The sequence below is a fragment of the Ptychodera flava genome, chromosome 18, assembly GCF_041260155.1.
Source record: "Ptychodera flava strain L36383 chromosome 18, AS_Pfla_20210202, whole genome shotgun sequence".
Taxonomy (NCBI): Eukaryota; Metazoa; Hemichordata; class Enteropneusta; family Ptychoderidae; genus Ptychodera; species Ptychodera flava.
In genome coordinates, this window is record NC_091945.1 from 19,041,008 (window position 1) to 19,062,324 (window position 21,317).

The window sequence follows — 21,317 nt, forward strand, 5'->3', positions numbered from 1 at the left end:
CGCAACTTTTTTCAGATTTTTTCACAAAATATCAATTAAAAACTAAAGCCAATGAAAATTTGTGTCCTTTTGATATAAAATTATCAAAAAATACAGAAAAAAATCTTAAAAATTGGTAAAATGCTCCACTAAAATTTTGGCGGGAAAAATTATAGCTTTCAAAGTGTTAACAACAAGTATCATCTGAAGGGGAAATACACAAGCAGGAACACATGCAAAATTAGTCTCAACTTTGAGACACCACAAAATACCACAAGCAGTAGAACGCAGATCGTGCATCGAGTGTATATCCTGCGCGGCTGTCCTGTTCAGCACAGAAAAGAAAGATATCTGTGAAAGGCCTTTGACTGTTATACTTAGATTCTTATCTAGATCAACGCGGTACATTGAAGACAATGCTCGTTAGTCGGCATGGAAATGATACTTAGCCATTCGTTACGCAAGCCCTGCATTACGAAAGTATCTCTGAAATTAGATCAGATTCTGTGAATGAAGTTTTGGTATGTGGCCTACTTTCTATAATGTGCATATAGTGTGTGTGATCAGAATGTCATGCCTATCAAACTATCACCCTGACCTAAGTGTGATCAATGTACTTCAGAAGTCAGATCCACTCAGTACAATAAGTTTCCATATACTGAGTCCATGAGAAAATTCGTTACATATCCGAACGAGCTACAATCAGTACGTCACTCCTATTTCAAACTTTCAATAATTAAACCTAAGTATGACCAATGTTTCTCAAATATCCGATCAAATTTCGTGTATTTGGTTTTGGTGTATGGTATGATTAGAATAACTGATAAAAAATTCAATTAACCACTAATCATTGTATCATGCACATTTAACTTTGAATCACATGAATTCACTTGAATATCATCTACGTATCGTATGTGTACTGTCACGACAGAAAAAGGTGGCGAAGTCTGTGATTTTCTTCTTCAAAAAATTTATCAAAAACTATATGATTAAATCTTATCTGACTAAGGGATTAGGTTCCAAATTAACAAGAAGTTACAAAACGATGTAAAGATTATAGTACTTGACTTAGTTTGGACGGCAGAAGAATTCCCCTAAAACAGTCTCCCAACGGCATTGAGTCAAGGTACAAGAAAATTATCCACTCTGCGGCTAATGGCTTGATTAAAGATCTTCTGATTGGAAGCCCAAGTCAACAGAACGAAAATCAAAGTCTACAGACTGAAACCTCAAGTCTATTCAAACTGCCAGTATATTGTCCCAAGTTTATGGACAAAAAAGCCTTTCTGGAAAACACTAACATCACCTAATCACTAAAATAATTATGCAATCTAAGTGAGAACTGACGACTGGCATGTGTTCTAGAAGGCCTTTTATTTATTTATGCAAATTCCAGCGCTAAAACTTATCTACTTGTCGTAAATTTATGACATTGCACGTGACCTTCTAGATTCAGCAACAATCTTCTAATTAACCGGTCAGAGACGGAAAATGACGTCATTAACACAATACCTAAAGTCCGATCAAATTCAGTGCATTCATGTATGACCAATTTACTGTAATTTTGTAGATATGGAAATAAGTTAACTATCGTTACGCCACGTGTGTTAGGCTCTACATATAATATTACCATAAATTCATGATCATAGCTCTATAGGCCTATTCACATAAAATTCCACCGACTAATTCCAGAATAGTACATGTGAGCCAACTTTACTAGTTATGCAAATAACCTGAATCATGATAAGTGCAGTCCCCTAAACTCTAGTCAGACCTGACTGGATGCAAATTTTATACACCGCGGTTCCCAACTTTGTGAGGTACGAGAAGAATAAAGTGTAGTATAACAGATACACATACAGTGTACATACACACGGAAAGACACGCTAATAGGTAAAGGGCTGTGAAATAGCCGCACTATGTGGGATGTGCTCGGACGTCTGACGGAAGGCCGTTATTCAGGCAGTATGATATCGACCGCTCAACGAGATTTGTTGCAATAAAGATGTAATACTTTTTGTTCACATGATTCACAACCTTTAAAGGTATACTGTCACCTGTTCCAATTTTGCCACAGTTACCATGGAAAGAGAAAATCTCACCAATCACAGATACTAAGCGGGTGGCCGCTTTTTAAAAACAGCGCCACAACATGGGTATTTTGAATAGCAAGGAACGCCCCTTTGACCATATATGGGCATATTTAGATTACAGGAGACTGTATACCTTTAATTTCTCTTCAGACATGTGCAGCTTTTATACTCAGAGAGAGAGATTGAGACTATAACTTTTGTTCTATTCTTTTCCCTAAAGTGTGTTGAACTACATAGCATTAACCTTGCAAAAATGTGCAATGCCTACAATATGCAATATTATTATCGACAAATAAATTCTAGACTGGAACAGAATTCGTTTTTCAATAATATAATTGGACTCTATATACATACAGGATGTGTTGACAAGTTTAATGTTATGCATATCAACATGCTTTTAAGAGTGGAACTTGCAACCGCGCATCAACCGTTCATTAAAAGGTTTTTTTCTAATCATCACCCAAGGACGTACCAAACATGTGTTTACTCGCGCCAGTAATACATCCGCGACACTTGTGATTGTGAATCGGACGACAAGATGTCCTAACTGAAAATGGCGGCGTTCAATACAAGCACCGAAAGGTTTGTTGATTTTCGAAAGCAAATTTCGCTGGTGCCAGATACAGAATGTTTTTGATATCCATTTTAGGTGTTGTATTCATTAATTTTGAAAAGCTGAACAGAGAAATAGACCATTTGGAACTTTCTGAAACCATTTCTCTTCACAACTGTGTAACAAGATCACTGGTGGACAACAAGCGTGAGAATAAAAGACAAAGTCAACATGGCCGTGCTTAGGAATCAGAACATACACTATTTTTATTCGTAAAACACACAAAAATCGTTTTTAGTGTTACTTTCACAAAAGTCTCACTTATGATCCAAATTAATAAAATCAATACACACAAAGAAAGACATCAGGTGATCGAGTATTTGGAAAGCGTCTTCTGTCAATCTATAGAAATCTTCAGTCAAAAGATGCTATATATGCATTTTACCACGATAGAGAGTTTATATATTTATAGATAGCAATGTCTCTCACTGTACAATTTTTGTATAGCTTTATACTGAAATTTATCGATATGATTTTGTTATTAGTTCTCCTTCTAGCTTGCCAACCTACTCATCAAATATTCCAGACTGCGCTTAGCGGCAGGGAAGATAAACACATTCCAAAAAATCGAAACTTTACTATGTTTTTCCTTCCTAATCTAATTTTGTGTCAGTTTTGCAAAAAAGTTTTCATAAAGATTCGTGGCGCCAAAACGATGACGGAGTCGGCTAAGCCGAGACGACACCTTGTTCGGAGACTTGACGGTTGTTGTTCCAGGCAAATAGAAGGGGAGGCTGGAGCGAAGCCGGGGGGTTTTAATGGACGTATCTAGATGCAAAATTACCTAAGGAAAAATCAAAAGGCAAAGTTTATTAGAATCGACATCCGTGGCGAGTTAGTGTATGGCCCGAAGACAATCAACAATCAGCGTGTGTCTGCGTGGCGTGATTTCTTGGAATCTCTAGGGCGGGTTGCTGATTTACAATATACATGGTGGCACACTATTTGCATAAGGTATAACGTCGACGACAAAAAAAAAACAAACTGGCGTCTGAACGAGAAAAAAAACAGAACGCCCGACAACATCATCATCATATCTTGTAGGCACATTCACACATCAAGATAATGCCAATCGGCTCTGAAAGGTTGCTCCGGACGTTTGCATCCATGCTGTGTTTTACGGCTCTGCTTACCTATGATTTAAGTGTAACCACTCTCACATATCTCCTCCAAGTAAGCCGTTCATTTCCTGTTGGTCAGGGTAGTTCGACTGTCGTGACATTTCCGAATCAAGAACTTGTAAGAAATAACGCACAAGAAGTTTTTGCAGTTCTGCTCTGTTTTCCGATGAGACTGAAGTATCTGAAAGTAATTATATAACGGATGGAGAGATTATCAGAATATATTCACAGGCCGCTCAAAGTTACATTGATGAGAAAGTATGCTTTATCTATATAAGCGTCTCAACATCCAACATCTCCTAAAAATCCTTTTCAATAATCAAGACCTTGTCACTCTTCCCCATTCTTCCTCCTTATTAACTTCTCGTCTTTTGCATGTCTGTGTGTCTTGTGGCTGTCTGTCTCTCTGCATTATGTCATTGGCCTGTCCCCGTGTCTCTGCCTGTTTATATGCCTTCGTAGACTTATCTGTCCTGCTTACTCATTATTCCCCTCTCTGTCTATTTGTCATTTGTCTCTGCCTCAATCTGTTTTCATGTCTGACTCTGTCTGTCTGTCTGTCTGTCTGTCTCTCCCCTCCCTCCCCCCTTCCCTCCTCTCTCTCTCTCTCTCTCTCTCTCTCTCTCTCTCTCTCTCTCTCTCTCTCTCTCTCTCTCTCTCTCTCTCTCTCTCTCTCTCTCTCTCTCTCTCTCTCTCAACCAAACCAAATCAACCAAACTCAACCCTTATACCATAGTAATATGGCGGTAACTCGAGAAAGCATGGCTTGGCATTATGAATCCGCGGCCGTTAATTTTTCAGAAAACCACATAATAGAATGGCTGCATGGTACTCCTAAATTTGATTCAGGGAGAACTGACATGAATTTAGAAAATTCCACTCCCTCTTGTTGACAAATATTTTGCCTAATGGTGTGTAGTGTCGTTGCACGTGAACAGTGAGCTACCTTTGGATATGCATTCTCTTATGCAACTTACAGCATGCTACTGATTGTTGTATTCACTGACAGCGAAATGAACTCTGTACCGAGAAAATGCACCAATTTTTTTTTTATTTAGATAATGTCGATGATAGTGAAGTGGTTATGAGAGTATTGAGCAGGTAACTCTGAGAAGCTAAGTATTGAATTTCAAAACTCATAGACTAATAGTATCAGAGAAATTAATGATTGATTGATTGATTTATTTATTTATTCATTCAGATCCAACAGGCGAAAGACCCACTTATAGATTTGGCATATAAACAACTAACTCAAAATATTTGCATGCGCAAACTTCATCATCATTTTAAAAATTGGGATGAGGCCGTCCTAGGACACTTATAAACCAAATTTAATTGGTATAGGACAAAACCTTTTAGTAGAGCATAGTTTCGCAGAAAATGGAGCAAAAAATTCTCAAATGCATATGCAAATTTCACCATCAAAACTGAATGAGGTCAACTCTGGGAGACATGAAAGCCAAAAAGGTAAAAAACAATAGATATACAAACTGTATATTTCATCAACATTTGAAAGAATCTCAATTAAGTCATTGCCAGACACGCGTATACCAAATATCAAAGCTTTCTGACAAGCAGTTATAGGAAGAAGAATACTTTAATTTTTACGAGAAATGACAGAAATGGTTTTAAAACACACTTTTCAGTGTATATATTTTATCACAAGTTGAAAAAATCGAATTTAAGTCGTACCAAGGAAACCAAATATAGACTGGCGATTTTCAAAAAGCTGTTATTGCAAAAGGTTTACAGACGACGACGTACAAAAATGGTAAGCTCCACGTCGCTGACAGCGGAGCTGAAAAAAGACGGGACAAACATTCGTCCCACTTTCCTAATGCTTTGCTGAGCTGAGGTTTGATCTCTGACGTTGCCAGACATGCCCCTCTTGACGATCGCTTTCGATTTAACAATCTAAGCGAGCATTACCTGACTGTTGTCTTTGACAGTAAAACGGAATTTCTAAAGGCGAACAACAGAAACACCACTCCGAACACGTTAACGGAAACAGGTGTATGTTTTCATACAATTGCTTCCTCTTGTAAAGTTGTCCGCGTACAGCATGTTTTCAACTCTGTCTCTATTGAGTCAAATTGTATGGAGTCACAGCTGCCAACAGGCGTATTTCCAAACAGCGAAGAACGCCGGTTCACTCAAAGTGTCGGAAATCAGTCGGGACTGTAGCCGCCAACAAAGTGAAAAAGGTGTTTTAATTATTCAAAACTGCGGTTACTTGAATATCTCAGCGCAAATGGATCAAGACTGTGTTCCTATGCTGGAATACAGGTACAAAAAACCTCGGCGCACCGAGTGGCTTTGTTTACTATAATGTGGCATACATGATATTTCTGCACAACGTACCGTTTTAAGAATATTGCCTTTGCCAAATCATGACATTTAAGTTTCTATTCTTCTCAGTGACAGTCAACTTTCAGTCACGAACCGGTGATAATCATGATGAATGAGGCAGCATATTGTGTAGTTCATTCCTCCGTTCGAAAGCCTCAAAGATCAGGGCAGGAAGTGTTTCCAGTGAACCATGCCTTGCGTTTGTTCCGTATTTTCTGCGACATTTACAAGGAATGATGACTTTTCTTTGGCATTGAAAAATCATAATATACGGTTTGGAAACTAGCATAAGTCTTAAAAGAATGTGGATTTTATCGTAACCATTTTTTTCACACAAGCAGTGTGGCAAATTAGCCTTTTTGAGCTGTTACGTCAATTTTTCAGGTTTTCTGTAATTCGTCATCTTTTTCTCGCCGAGGACGTGTGAATACAAAATGCCAAAAGAACAGATCAGTAGCAATGAAAGTATTTCGGATCTAAATGCCAGAAATTGCTGTAACATTCTTCGCAAACGTTCGCTCTGTAAATGATACCGTCATAAAAGGGTTGGACGTCATAACGTTTAGAAACTATTCCAAAGGGCAAAAAGTTGTGAAATCCAATCTTACAGATCTTCGATTAATCGGTGCAAACGATGGTACAACCTTTACTCTATATTTGACTTTGCGATGGGGGAATGTTGTGCGCAGACGACATTTTCTGTTCAATGGTTATAGGTTGGGCAAATGTCGACTGACGTGCAAAAGACAAATCGATATATTGCATCTGCGTTCATGTTTTTCTCGTGCCTTATTGTTCAGCGACATGAATTAAAAACCAAACCAAAGATTCGGATTGTATCGCTATCGCACAATCATAGATGATCCTCCTATTTAACGAACGTTTTCTCAAGTGCAGCGATTAGCAAGTATTAGTGTTTGATTTTACTCTCTAAGAACCCTGTACTAAAGGAATAAGCTTAGACATATTATTTTATTTCAAGTACACAGTGTCAAGCGAAGATGTATAACTTAGCTTCACCAATTTCTTTCAACGTAAAATGTGATAGTTTAGCAGGAAAGAGCTACAAATACATGTAGTACACCATTTTGCTTGCTGTGGGAGACGCAACGAGATCTTGCCGACTATGGCGTGTCCTCAACAGGATATTTACAGTGAGATATGGAGTCATGCGCCATCTACAGTGTGGGGGACTTCAAAAAATCTCTCGATGTATGTAACGTAAAGGGACCACACTTTCATACAATAAATGATTTATTTCATGGTCGGCAACCGAGTCTAGTGAGATCTCGTTAGACGTTTAATACGCTAATTAACTTAAGGTAGTTCCCACCTCGAAAATGAAAGACTTAAACTTTTGCTCAACCTTCCTCAAGCAAACTTTCCCGTTCTCTTTCAAAATAAAGAAAAAAATTGAGAGACATCGTGCAAATTTTTGTACTAGAGAAACAAATACCAAATATTTACCAATGTTTGAAGTTCAAAATGGCCGCCATCCCTGTGTTATCTCTATAGGAGAAAATAAAATTCCTGATTTTCACAAAACTAAGCCTGTGTAAACTTTGTTTACTCGATAGCTTCAGAATGAGTGCCCACAATTGGTAGGCTAAATGAATATTGTAAACGTTTGAGAGCTGTTCCCGATGAGCATTTTCTACGTCAAGGAAAGATTAGGGGATTCCATATGAACCTGTCACATTACTTCAACACTGTCATGTGTGATAGCTGTACTCGTCTTCTTATGACTAATTAACAGGAAAAATGGGTCAGGGGCTAGACATTCAACGATAATGTCGACAGGATACACACAGAAGTATTTCTGTGAAGTGTCCAGTACCTCTCTCAACAATACGTCAGAATGCCTTCCATGTGCCTAGCGATCCTCTTATTGGATATGCGTACCTATGCCGTGGACTTAGCGAAGATTAATTAGGCTTTACAAATGGCTTCAATGCTTCAGTTTTTCGATCGACGGCATTAATCCTACACGCTTGAAGATAGTAATTTGTAGCGAATGCATATTATTGTGTGGAAAGATTACTCCCTCAGGGTAATGTGCCAGGGAAAAGTGATAAAATTGTGGATCTGAGAATGTTAAGCTTGGACTGATCCGCAGGAAATTATAGTGTAACTATGTGTTGAAAGAGATTTCGTTGCACGGATTGTCAGTAGAATAGATAATGAGGAAGTGACGTAGACGTGACCCATCCTCGTCCGGAAATGACGAACAGACAAGCGGATGAAGTAATCGGAGTGTATTCTCACTCGATTACTTTTGTAAAATAACCAAACAAGCAACTCAGTGCCTTCATTTTACGAGAAAAACCTTGAAGCCTTTTGTCTCGGCCCTAAGTTACTCGAAGCATTAAGGTAGTATGCGCCTCAAAGTAAAAGCCTTACTTTTGATCAAACTTGCCTGACAAATCTCTCAACTGGCCCTTCTCTTAACAAATCAACAATAACACGATTGGAACTAATTTGGGATGATTAGATGGTGAGGTTCTGTCAGTATAATCTGCAAATGTAACCTCATCTGCTTTTCTTTTTAAGTTATACAGTTGTTTTTATGAGTAATTTGTAATATTGCAACGTTCAGCTATAGGACACCTGCCACTTTTGAGAAATGTGAAATATATAAAGATCCAATTATCCCAAATTAGCTCCAATCGTGCTCCAATAAAAATCGGGGGTCGTGCAAAGATTGGAACCAGCAAAATAAATTACCCAACATTGAGCGATATTTGAAGTTCAAAATGACCGCCATCCTGAGTTGACTCTATGGAGGGGGGGGGGGGATTAACTTTTGGATTTTAAGCCGTTGAACGTATTTTCTTTCTCCAAGAGCTTTAAAATGAGCCCAACAAGTGGTACATCAGAAAAGAATTTTAGAAATTTTAGAGTCCGACTATCTGTGCCCGAGGCACGTTCTACCTTAAGTTACAGATACAAACGCTCTATGACGGTTTGAAGCATTTAAGTCCTCATGACGACGGGATTTGCAACTAATAAGACATGATTCACATATTGAAAAGAATGTTTTTGTCAAACTGTTTAATTACATGATGATTTTTATCAACCCGTCAAAACGGCAGTACACTCGAGATTTGCGTAGCGCCTCTTCAAGTCAACATATTAGACTAGGGTCGCTTTATACAGCCCTTTTCTGGTCTGTACCGTTAAAGCCGTGGGTATCTTCTGCACAGGAATGACGCACTTAGGAACTTATCCGAGCAAATCGGAAAGCCTCCGTGCCCGAAGAATCTAAAACGCTCCCGGCCTTTGCCAGCTGCAGTGAGCAGCTAGGGTTCTCTCCCTGGGGAGTTACACCTTCCACAATTCGACTGACTCTTCAAACAAGCGCCAAAAACATCAGTGACGTATGAATGGTCGAACGCAGTATGATGTCAGCGGTATCGATATGTTGTTCCATAATTCCCGCAGACGACATCTTGAAGTTCTGAAGGCGGGATTTAATTCTCACGTACCATATTCCACCTACACATTATGACAGAATACATTTCCATTCATTTGCCTTTCAGCGAAGGTTTCTAATAGACGGGAAACTCTCTCGCCAAAACACCGCAGTCGACGTCAAATGAAAATAGAGACTTCTTTAATCTGAAAGGACGGTAATGCAAGGTCGAGGGACCGTGTTGTTAGATATGTATTCAAATAGATGACATCGAAGTTGCAGGGTGAAAGGTCACAATAGATGACATTTTATTGGTCGATGTCTCCACAAAGCGATTGAACAATGGTGTTCATGTTTGCTGCGACTGAACGATCTTCAATATGTCTTCCTGACATGAAAGCTCAAATTTTCAACATTACCCATTTGTGTAAACCTGACTAAGCTATAATTACGTGGTTTTTTTCATGTATGTACCATTACCCTTTTCAACCATCGATTATAGAGTTTGCGGTGAAAAAAGAACCATTTTATCGCTCTCCCTGGAAAAATCGAAGAAATATAATCTTTAGTTTCCTATTCCTCTTTTACAAACCAAGGACGGAAGAATATATGCCATTCCAGTAAAGACGAATTACAATAAATTGATTTTTCAGCAGCATGTCGACATATAAAATGTGTGAATTATAAACTATCACATCACAAATTAAACTTCATTCTGACCTGACAGTCTGAAAAAACATGCTTTCATAGCTTTGTAAAATGAGGGATAAATCATTAGACATTCCATGGCTGTACGTCGAAATATATGCGCGAGCTCAATTAAAAGTTCTAATGAAACTAATCCTTTCACTTACAGTCAGAGACAACTTGTATACATGCGAAAAATAGTTATGTTACGAAACACTCTAGGGCCCCTTTGAAGCTAATCGGGCCTAGTAAGTCTTCCGAAGAGCTAAAGAAATCCTTCCAGGCGTACGCACAGATGCAACCCACCATCTCAGACAACTGTGCTATAGTCGTCTTAGTCTTTACTGAACAGAGACTACATTACCGAATATTCATCAAAATTTGTCTGTCTGTCAGGCTTGGTCGCTCATTCAAGATATAACACTTTGTTGAAGTTTTGAGAAAACAGCTGGTAGTATGTATGTATGTATGTATGTATGTATGTATGTATGTATGTATGTATGTATGTATGTATGTATCTATGTATGTATCTATGTATGTATCTATGTATCTATGTACGTACGTACGTACGTACGTACGTATGTATGTACGTATGTATGTATGTATGTATGTATGTATGTATGTATGTATGTATGTATGTATGTATGTATCTATGTATCTATGTATCTATATAGAGAGGGAGGAAGGGAGAGAGAGAGGGTAGTCAGGTATGTAGGTATGAAATAATGTTGTCAGGTAGGTAGGTATGCATTTATGCATTGATGGATGGATGGATGAGGACATCGGAAGTAGTTATGCAGTTTTATTACTCGCTTTTTGGATAGCAATGTGTGCTATCTTAGTGAGATATATGTAACATCGCCGTGTAAGATCAAAGTGTCTAACAGACAAGCGTAGGTTCTCGGTAATGCTACAAGACGCTATTAAAGGTATACTGTTACCTGTTCCAATTTTGCCACAGTACCATAGAAAGAGAAAATCTAACCAATCACAGATTTTAAGCGGGTGGCCGCTTTATAAAAACAGCGCCCTCACATGGGCATTTTGAATACCAAGGAACGCCCCTTTGACCATATATGGGCATATTTAGATTACAGGTGACTGTATACCTGTAAACATGTTTAGGAACTGTTATTTAGTAAGAGAAGAATTACCGTAACATCATCAGAGGGGGATGACTGTATAGGGAATATAAAAACAATATAGTCTAGTGTCTTGACTGCTCTAGCAGTACTGATCGAATACATTAATACCGCCACATGACAAGTTATTCTGAATCTGAGTCTGTTTTTACATGTGATGTCTTTTGATGCATGTTAGTGTTACGTCAAGCTTTTCAAATGGTATAGGATGTCTTGCCATTACTGTATGGAAATGCTTAAAATGTTGATGTTGTTCTCCACCTTGAGGCAACATCTTGTTGTCATGGCCAGCAACTTTAGGAATAAAGTGTTCTACTCTAAGAGTTAGAAGCGTAATGCCGAGATATTTGGATAGAAAAGAACCATGAAAGATGTTCGGTATTACTTTTTCAACCTGGAATTCGAACTGTGAAACAATGAAAATAGCGACGCTTCTCAAAGAGCAAATCCACAAAAATTCGATCCATGTCCAACTCAAGAAATGTGGCATGCCTGCCGTTATCTTCACGTTTCGACTCCAGCCTTACAGGATATCTTTAAATACACAATATCTTAAAACTCTCCACCGCCATCTAGAAGACATAATACCATCGGTGAGTCATGAGCATCCGTGGAACTGCCGCCCACAAGCTATAGCAGCATGGATCAGTGTTAACTTAAATCTACATTCGTGTCTGCGTGGATATAAGTTCGCCAAGAACGAAGTTGGGCAATACCCATAGGAATTCCTGTAGATTATACAAAAACTGTTTCCCATCTGAAAATATTTTTCAACGATAAGATTTTATACATATATACGCACACGAACACATAATACACGTACACATCATACCATCAGTATATATATTATATATATATATATATATATATATATATATATATATATATATATAATATATATATTATATAATATCTGATGGTATGATGTGTACGTGTATTAAGTATTAATATATATATATATATATATATATATATATATATATATATATATATATATATATATATATATATATATATATATATATATATATAATATTTGTCATTTGTCGGAGAGTCATACCTGTCCTCTTTCCGAGTCCAATATGATGAAACTGGTGAAATTTTGGTTTTGAACTTCCACGCTTATCTCCATTATTGTTGTCTTCCGTCTGTCTCCAATAATTGTCAATGGGTGTCGCATGTGTGCATACGATCATAGCTATGAGAGCCACCAAAAGACACAAAGTAGCCGTATGCATTGTATTGTGTTTGCCGCTTGCTTCCCTTAGTCCTTTCGTTCCTCCTCTTTCTGTAAAATATAAAAGTTATCAACATTGGGTTATCTCGCTATGTGAAGGGACAAAAGCCGCAACTCGGCACATTTTAAAGAGGCACTCCCACTTGGTAACATTTTTAAAACACATTTTTTTAATGCCAACGATCGATATTTGACATGGCGACTGCGCGCGGATCGCGAGATATCGATAAAAACATGTCCTCAAAAAAGTTAAAGTTTGAATTCCGGTGGCCCACCTGAATTCAGCTTCCGAACATAGAACGTTCGGCACTGGGGCCATTGTCAACTAAGCTATGGAGTACGAGTCTACGCTGACGCTGCTGTACGCCACAGCAGTACCAATCTCGTCGGTGAGCAGTCATGTCCCATGAGAGAAAGTCGAGTCTTACTGAGTCGGCAAAAAACCCCGAAAAACAAAGATTGCTGATTCCACCAGAATTCGCATAGGTGACTATTACAGATAGGTGCGGTCGATACATAGTATGCATAGTGGCCGCCGCGTGGTATGCGCGCATACCACACGCGGCGGCCGCTATGTATCGAACCACGCGTAACTGTGTGGCAGACGACAAAATGTAGTCATCAGAGGCAACTAATATTTTACACGTAAAAACTGATATCTATGTGGTATTGTTTAAAAATTTAATACAACTGATTGAGAATAATGAAAACGACAAAAACAAAGGAGAAGTTTTAAAAAGAATTACCAGAGGTAAAGGCATTGATAATGATGTTGATGTATATAAAGTCATCGCAGTAGGAGGTAAATTAATTGCGTCATTCGAACGTTTTTGGACTCCTTAGAATATCGTCAATCAGCACAACAACACACTTTCGGGGGATTTCGGGTCATAACCAGAAACGATCGTAAAACTTCGGGATGTGAAAAATACGCTCGGGAAATGACATGTTTTTATCGATATCTCGCGAACCGCGCGGAGTCGCCACGTCAAATATCGACCGTTGGCATTAAAAAATGTGTTTTAAAAATGTTACCAAGTGGGAGTGCCTCTTTAATTTCGTGACATCAAACAAGTGTAAATGTGAGTAGTACGAGCCTCGCTTATATTATTATAATGAGCCTCTTTAAATGCACTATTCATGTGACGTATGCTGATTTGCATATGAATTGTAGTGCAAATCTACTGCAAGTGCTGTACCGAGTTGTACTGTTTCTTACGTTGCCTTAATAAAATAGCGACCAGGATTGCGAAAAGTCGTCTGCAACGAGCAACAAAACCATCGATCAGAAGATTAGTGCAGGACTGAGTAGAGAAACTGGCGAAAGAAGAATTCAAACAATAAAATAGAATAATATAGAACATGTATAAATACAACAGTTGTAAAATGTAATCATCATTATTATCACGATCGTCGTTGTCGTAAGCATCATCATCATTATCGTCGTCAGTTATCGTCTATGTAAATCTACCTATCTATCTCTCTCTCTCTCTCTATCTATCTATCTATCTATCTATCTATCTATCTATCTATCTATCTATCTATCTATCCATCCATCCATCCATCCATCCATCCATCCATCCATCCATCCACCACCCGCCCACTCACCCACCCATCCACCCATCCATCCATCCACCCATTCATACACCCATCCACCTACGTACGTACCTACCTACCTACCTACCTACCTATCTATATATTTATCTATCTATCTATCTATCTATCTATCTATCTATCTATCTATCTATCTATCTATCTATCTATCTAACACAATTCATTTAACGCCTAATATCAAAAGTTGAAATGTTTTTCATCGTATTTTGAAAGTGTTGACAATGGGAGAAGATTTTACGTCCGAGGGTAGTGAGTTCAAAAGAAGAGCTAAAGAGGTTGCCGAGGAGAATGAGCGACGACCGTAGGAAGTCAGATACCGTCTGTACTGGTATGTGCAGAAGACATTTATTGGATGATGAAAGAGTGCGTGATGAAGAACTCGGTGTAATTAAGTTCCTGAACATTTTTCTCGTTGTCTGTGTTAGTTATACTATTTAGACCCAACAATTCATTTCCTCAGATATATGTTGAAGGCAGTATATGGGGTAAACTAAAGGTTTCGAGAGTCACCTGGTGTCTTTAAAGCCACTTTGCAATACCCTTGTGTCCATCATTTTCCAACTGCGTTCACGAAAATGGCACAAAGGAGTAAATAAGAAAACATCTTTTGAGACAGCAGGAAAGCTCTGTGTTTTTTCCTGCGAGTCAGTTACCAACAACATTGTCACTTATGTTCATCGAATGACAGCAAACCCATTCCGATATCGGTTTACCGTAAAAGTCACGGTGCCTATGATTAGCAATATTGAAATCGGTGAATCATTTTAATAACAAGAAATCGCAGATGTTTTCTCATCATCTCAAGATTGATTTTAGGGAAATTCTCCATCGTTGGGATGAATTTCAATATAAATACCTAAATAATAATCATTGGAGCTTTAGAATAAGAACGCTTTTGTAAGCTTTGCTTTAAGCGTGAATCCTAAAGGCTTCTGTTGCTTTCGTCCGGATAAGTACAATTCCACGACAGTGGTTTTATTAGAACCAAATCTTGACATACACGACGGCCGACGATTTTGAGACTTGTACATTAGACTAGACTGCTAATTATCTTGAAAATGCCTGCGTGAGTATATACGTAAATACAACCAACATAGATAGATAGATAGATAGATAGATAGATAGATAGATAGATAGATAGATAGATAGATAGATAGATAGACAGACAGACAGACAGACACATACATACATACATACATACATACATACATACATACATACATACATACATACATACATACATACATACATACATACATACATACATACATACATACATACACATTGCTCCATTTAAACACAGATCAATTAAAATAATGATTTTCTTCGTAATGCCGCAAAGAAAGTCTTGACAAAAGAACATTTCTACTTAAAATCTAAGCTTTTCGGTGATAATCAGACTTCGCATTTATTAAGCGATTAACACAAATAAATGCCACCTTTCATTAATTCATTCCATTCTCGTAATATGATTCTTTCAGTCGGATGAAATTCACAGTTATTGAAAAGATATGAGCTAACAACAATATGCAAAGATTTTTTTCCATACTCCAGTCAGAAACATTCCCGAGAAAAAAAAAACCCGCTTTTCCTCTTCACGATACGTTTTACATTTCATTGTGATGGTAATGATTTTTTTTAAAAGTCGGTTTCGAAACGGAAAAAAATATGTTACTGGTCCTGTCATTCTTGGACGTTCACAACGCGATACGGATTAATTGCAACTTCACAATGTACTGTCTTCACTGTCTAGGACATATTCTTGACGTTGCTTTGGACAAGAATATGTCCTAGACAGTGAGGACAGTACATTGTGAAGTTGCAATTAATCCGTATCGCGTTGTGAACCATCAACATTTCAAAAGCGCTACGAGCATTACATCATTACTATGCAATTTTTTTCAGGAATCTCCTAAAGGTAATATTGAAAAGAAAGTTTGAAACTGTGAGGAAAATTTTAACTTTTGACCATTCGCTTTCAAGATAACGAATAACAATCAGGAATAATACTGTGCAGAGTTTGGGATTACAGGAACAAATAACAGATATTAGACATTGAAAATGGCCCCTATGGGGAAACTTTAAACTTTCCATTTTCACAAAACATTTCGATGAAAATTTCATTTACATTTTATCTAAAATGAATTGGAATACGCAGTTTATAAGGTGAAAAGGAATCGTATAAAATGTTAGGATCGCGAAAACTGTTTCCATGGCGCATTCTATCCTGATATATTCACTGTGTACTAATGTTGTGTCCATCAGCATTGACACCAGCGTGACACTCCAAGTGGTGAACACAATATCTATGGCACTTGTCTTCACAGAGTTTTAAAGCGAAATGGACAATTCTTTTTAATTCTTCAGACCAATTTTCGAAAGAAAACACATATACGTGTTTCAAAGTTTTTACTGCTGTTTGTAACGACAACCTCACCCACACATGTATCCATCAACCGTTCCAGCAGTATGATGGTTCACAGGGCCAGCGATGAGAATGACAACGCGGACATTGAAAATGACAACGTCCTTGTTCAGTTGAACGATGTATCACATTCACCTATATGCGCACCGTTCCCCCGTCTCATTTCGATGACTAAATCCATCTAAAGTCACCTTCCCGCCCTTGCTAATGTGACCCTCCCTTGAACTCCTTTTTCCCCGCCATTTTTGAACCGCACTCGCGGAAATGTGACGAGATTGTTGACGAGAAGTGAGAAATGTATCCCCCTCCGGCAAAGGATCCTCTACATTCCATTTAATCATTGGAGAGAACGTAAACATTTGCCATGAAAATACACATTAAAAGTGTTCAGATGCGATTCCAAGATGCGTCAATGATTCATATAAATAATAAATAAACCTCATGACGTTACTTAGATCTACATGTATGTACACCATTGTAAAATCTTGTTTTTATCGTTTTTTTCAACTTTTGTCGGTTGCCTTGTATTTTAAGAAATGCGCATTTTAGGCAAATAGTTCCAAAGCGAAAAAAGATTGACGCACAACTTACTATTCCCTGTGAACTTATTTCGAATCATTAAAAATTGAGAAGGTACAAACTTGATATCTATCTACTACAGAGTTTCCATATTAACGTTGAGCTGATGTTGTTGGCATTTGAAATACCTGGGGATTAATATTTTCAATTGCTTCGGCGATAATGTCAAGTGTATAGCAAGTCATTGCTTTTAGTAGCATTGTCACTTGCTTACGCACTTGCATATTGAAATTTCGTCACATTTAGAGCTACAGACAGTGTGTCTTTGGATCATTGCTATATGTGTGACTTATTGGTCTCAGTTGGTGGGGCATAGGTAGTAGCCATTAAGGTAGAACGTACCTTGGGGACAGACATTCGGACTCTCAAACTTTTACAGTTCTCTTCTGATACCACATGTGGGGGTTCATTTTAAAGCTCTTGGTGAGAGAAAACTTTTCACCGGCATAGTTTTTCGAAATTCGAAAATTTTTATTTTTCGCCATAGAGTTAACACAGGGATGGCGGCCATTTTGAATTTCTAATATCGGTAAATCTTGGGTAATTTGTTTCTCTAGTACCAAAATTTGCACGGTGACCCCCTAGTTTTATTCTTGATTTTGAAAGAGAATGATTGAAAGATTCCTTGAGGAAAGTTAAAGCAAAAGTTTAAGTCTTTCACTTTCGAGGTGCATACTACCTTAACAACGAGTACCTGACTTATCAGAAACTTTAGAGTCCCCTCAATCTGTTTTTGCTATATGTACGCCCTTTAGCTAATATATATGTTTTGAATTAAAAAAAAAACTGATTAATCTGAGATAAATTTCATCTCGAGCTACTCCAAAGTTTTGCTCGAGGTCCGCAGATTTATATTCTTCATTATCGGAGACAGTATTTCACGGTTTACATGAGTGGGATGTGAGCGGAAGATCAAACTTGTGATGTTTTAGGTGCAGAGTACATTATACTTCATATTTTATTCGTCAACAACAACATACATGTCCCGTAGGTGTGTGCTGCTTCGGCGAGCTGTATACGGAGCCTCTCAATATTTCTGCCCTTTGTTGAGGGGAAAAAGGTCTACTGGTCTTGCCAATGCGAGAAATGAAAGCCAATATAACACATCAAATTTTGCTGCTATTTATACAAAGTACAATGACAACATTTTGTATAGTATCACATTCCTTTCCAAGAAGGCACAGGAGCTATTTTCCTTTCAATATTTTCTGGCAGGAAAGAAATTTGAAGCTTTTCGACTATTGAATTGTTGGTGAGAGAGATGCACCATGTTGGTGATCACCAACATCACGTGACGAGAACCAACCTGATAGTAGTAGTATTAACACAGTTCATAGTCTTTGTTGGGTACATTTATGAGAAAGGCATAAGCTTAGATTTTGCTAATACAACAGTATACTAGTGTATGTATTTGTACATGAACTTAGCGTCTGCATCTTCCCAGTGCCAAAGAATGACTGACTTTAAGAAGAAATCCTATTTAATCACTACCAGAGTCAAACTCCTCGAAGGTTGACCGCCAGTATAGTATTGCCTCGTGCTGAACAGCGAATGGCATTCTTTCTTGCGCATGTAACCGTGATCAAAGTGATGCATTGATGTAAAATTAAGAATGATTTGTAAAGTACGCAACATAATATGTCGAAAAATATAATGCCTATAGATTGGCGTTTTGAATTGTATGAGCCCAGTCATACTTGCGTAATGCAACATGCAATGGGTTTGGGGATTACACATGACGTCACATAGTCTTAATCTTCGGTCACACTCGGATACTCTCGGGGATTACGCAGACGCGCACGAAATTCATGACAGTTATCCCGCCATGACACTACTTCATTATGACCATAAATTTAATATTGTCAACAAGTTTCGGTAAGATTATTTCTCTTGCTTTGGTGTCATTTAGACTTTTCTATTAATTGACATTCCGAGATGTGTTGGAATAAAAATGTATGTTAACAAGCCGTCCTAATCTACACATTGGTGTGACGGTGTTGGTAGAACTTGCTCGGACGGCACGGCGGGGTTTAGCGTGCCGCTTGGGTGGCAGTTGTGTAAACGTTAACATTTCCATGAATGAAAACAAGAAAAGAAACTCGATGATTCATTCCATTCAACAGTGTTTTGATCTTCTTGCTGTCTCAAGCGGAATTAGAAACGAAAACAAGCTTAAGTTGTCATGGCTACCATAAAACATTTATGAGCTACTCATACGGCTGTGACACTGTGCCACCAGCTTCATAATTGTTCCAAAGATATGAGTACCGCCGCACGCCTTAAGTGTATATCAAATCCAGGGGCACTTTCCTTTCTTTCAAATTCTATTTCAGACAAACAAATTAAAAATTGAGTCCGCAGAGAGTAAAATAGTATTACACCAAGCATATTACGGTATTATACCACAGATCTAACAAATAAGATAGTAATAAGTGAAATCAATATCGTATTTTCTGATTGAATCATACTTGTCAATCAAAGTGATGTGCGCACAATTGGAACCCAAAACGATGTATTAATATAAAACTCACGGACAAAACCAAACGAGAAATTTGTTTTCTATCGCATAAAAATTACAACATTTAATCGGGATATGAGTGAATGGGTCCCATTTAAACCCGGTGTCGCGTCGATCTCAATTTGTTAAATTAAATGTCCGTTATAAGGGATTTCCCGCTCGTCATCAGAGAATTATAAATGATGTATGGCAATAGCTTAATACGCTTGGACAACGACATATGAGTCAACCGCGCAGGCTTATGTATGACACGGGGCGAAAAAAGAAAAACACATCGCGCTCGAATTTACCAAATGATCAGGAAGTCTTCAAAATATATATTAGTACTATTAAAATTCTACGTGTTTGTGGGCTCAGTTTTGTCAAGGAAAATTGATGCGTACATTTTGAGACTCACAACATTATATGATGTAATTACAGGCTTAGAATTCAATATTTGAACTTACAGTCGGTCGCGGACGGGTGATTATCGTTTTCGCGCCAAATTTCGCTGGAAACAATTCGCATGATTTAGTAATATTTTTCGACATGCAGATTTGATTGTGAATCAACCCAAAGCCCTGAAGGCTATGTAGTCGATTTCTCAAGATATAAACTCAGAATAAAAGGTGTTTAGCATAATTTTTTTTTGAATATTGTCCCTCCGTGGTTTAGCCCCTCGAGTGCAAGAAGCGTCTAGTTACGAAAAGGTTAATACTTCAGCACTAAAATCGCTGGATCTTTCTACACCTGGGGATATTTGACAAACGTAAATTAAAATTTATTGCAAAGAGAGGCTAGCCATAACAGTGAGCTCGTGATTCATGAATTATAAATTGTCACCAGGACCTAGCTTTAATAATTTCTTTCAATTATAAAGAAGATATTCTATTTGTAAACCCCCGAAAGTGGACTATTATCTTGACCATACATCGTGAAATTTCAGTGAAGCACTTTGAGCTGAGCATCAAAAGCACGATGTTGAAATTGGTCAATCTTAATTACATCTCTTGTTTATACATTAGCCCTAGCTTCACCCAAGATAATGACGGACGGAAAGAATCGCACCTTTATCAACAAGAAGCTCACAAAATGATCGTCACCATCCTTGACAAAGCGGATGTCTGTGTGCAATCTTTTAATAAAGAGGATGGTCGTCGGAACTCTGCTCAAAGGTTGCCAGAGACCCCTACGACCGATTTAAACACTGTATCTATAGGGTACGTTGGCGATTGATGAAAGTTAAAACATGGTTGTTACCAATGAATATCGTAAAATTTAAATGTTGCAGCTATGTTAACGCGGTGCATCTAGATATCATGCATGAAATACATTGTTTGTAAACAAAAAAGTCGCTCACGCGCAATTCTGACGACACCCTCCCTTTAAATGACTGAAAAGGTGTTCTGCTGTAATCGTATCCAGATACACATTTTGCACTATGTCAATATCTGTCTGTCTGTCTGTCTGTCTGTCTGTCTGTCAGTCTGTTTGTCTGTCTGTCTGTCTTAGAGTTTCTTTCACTCTCTTTCATTTTCGCATGATAATGCAATTTTCTGATGAGCCTGT

General features: G+C 37.9%; 1 long non-coding RNA gene across 1 annotated transcript in view; it reads right to left on the reverse strand.

Annotated features, from left to right (window-relative positions):
- Positions 1–2,866: 2,866 nt before the first annotated feature.
- Positions 2,867–21,317, reverse strand: part of LOC139117074 (uncharacterized) — a 42,970-nt gene continuing 24,519 nt past the window's right edge. The window contains exons 2-4 of the long non-coding RNA XR_011548452.1: positions 12,457–12,684; positions 3,819–3,987; positions 2,867–3,469 (exon numbers count right to left, since the gene is read on the reverse strand). This is a non-coding gene — a long non-coding RNA (uncharacterized lncRNA). The remainder of the gene's footprint in view (positions 3,470–3,818; positions 3,988–12,456; positions 12,685–21,317) is intronic.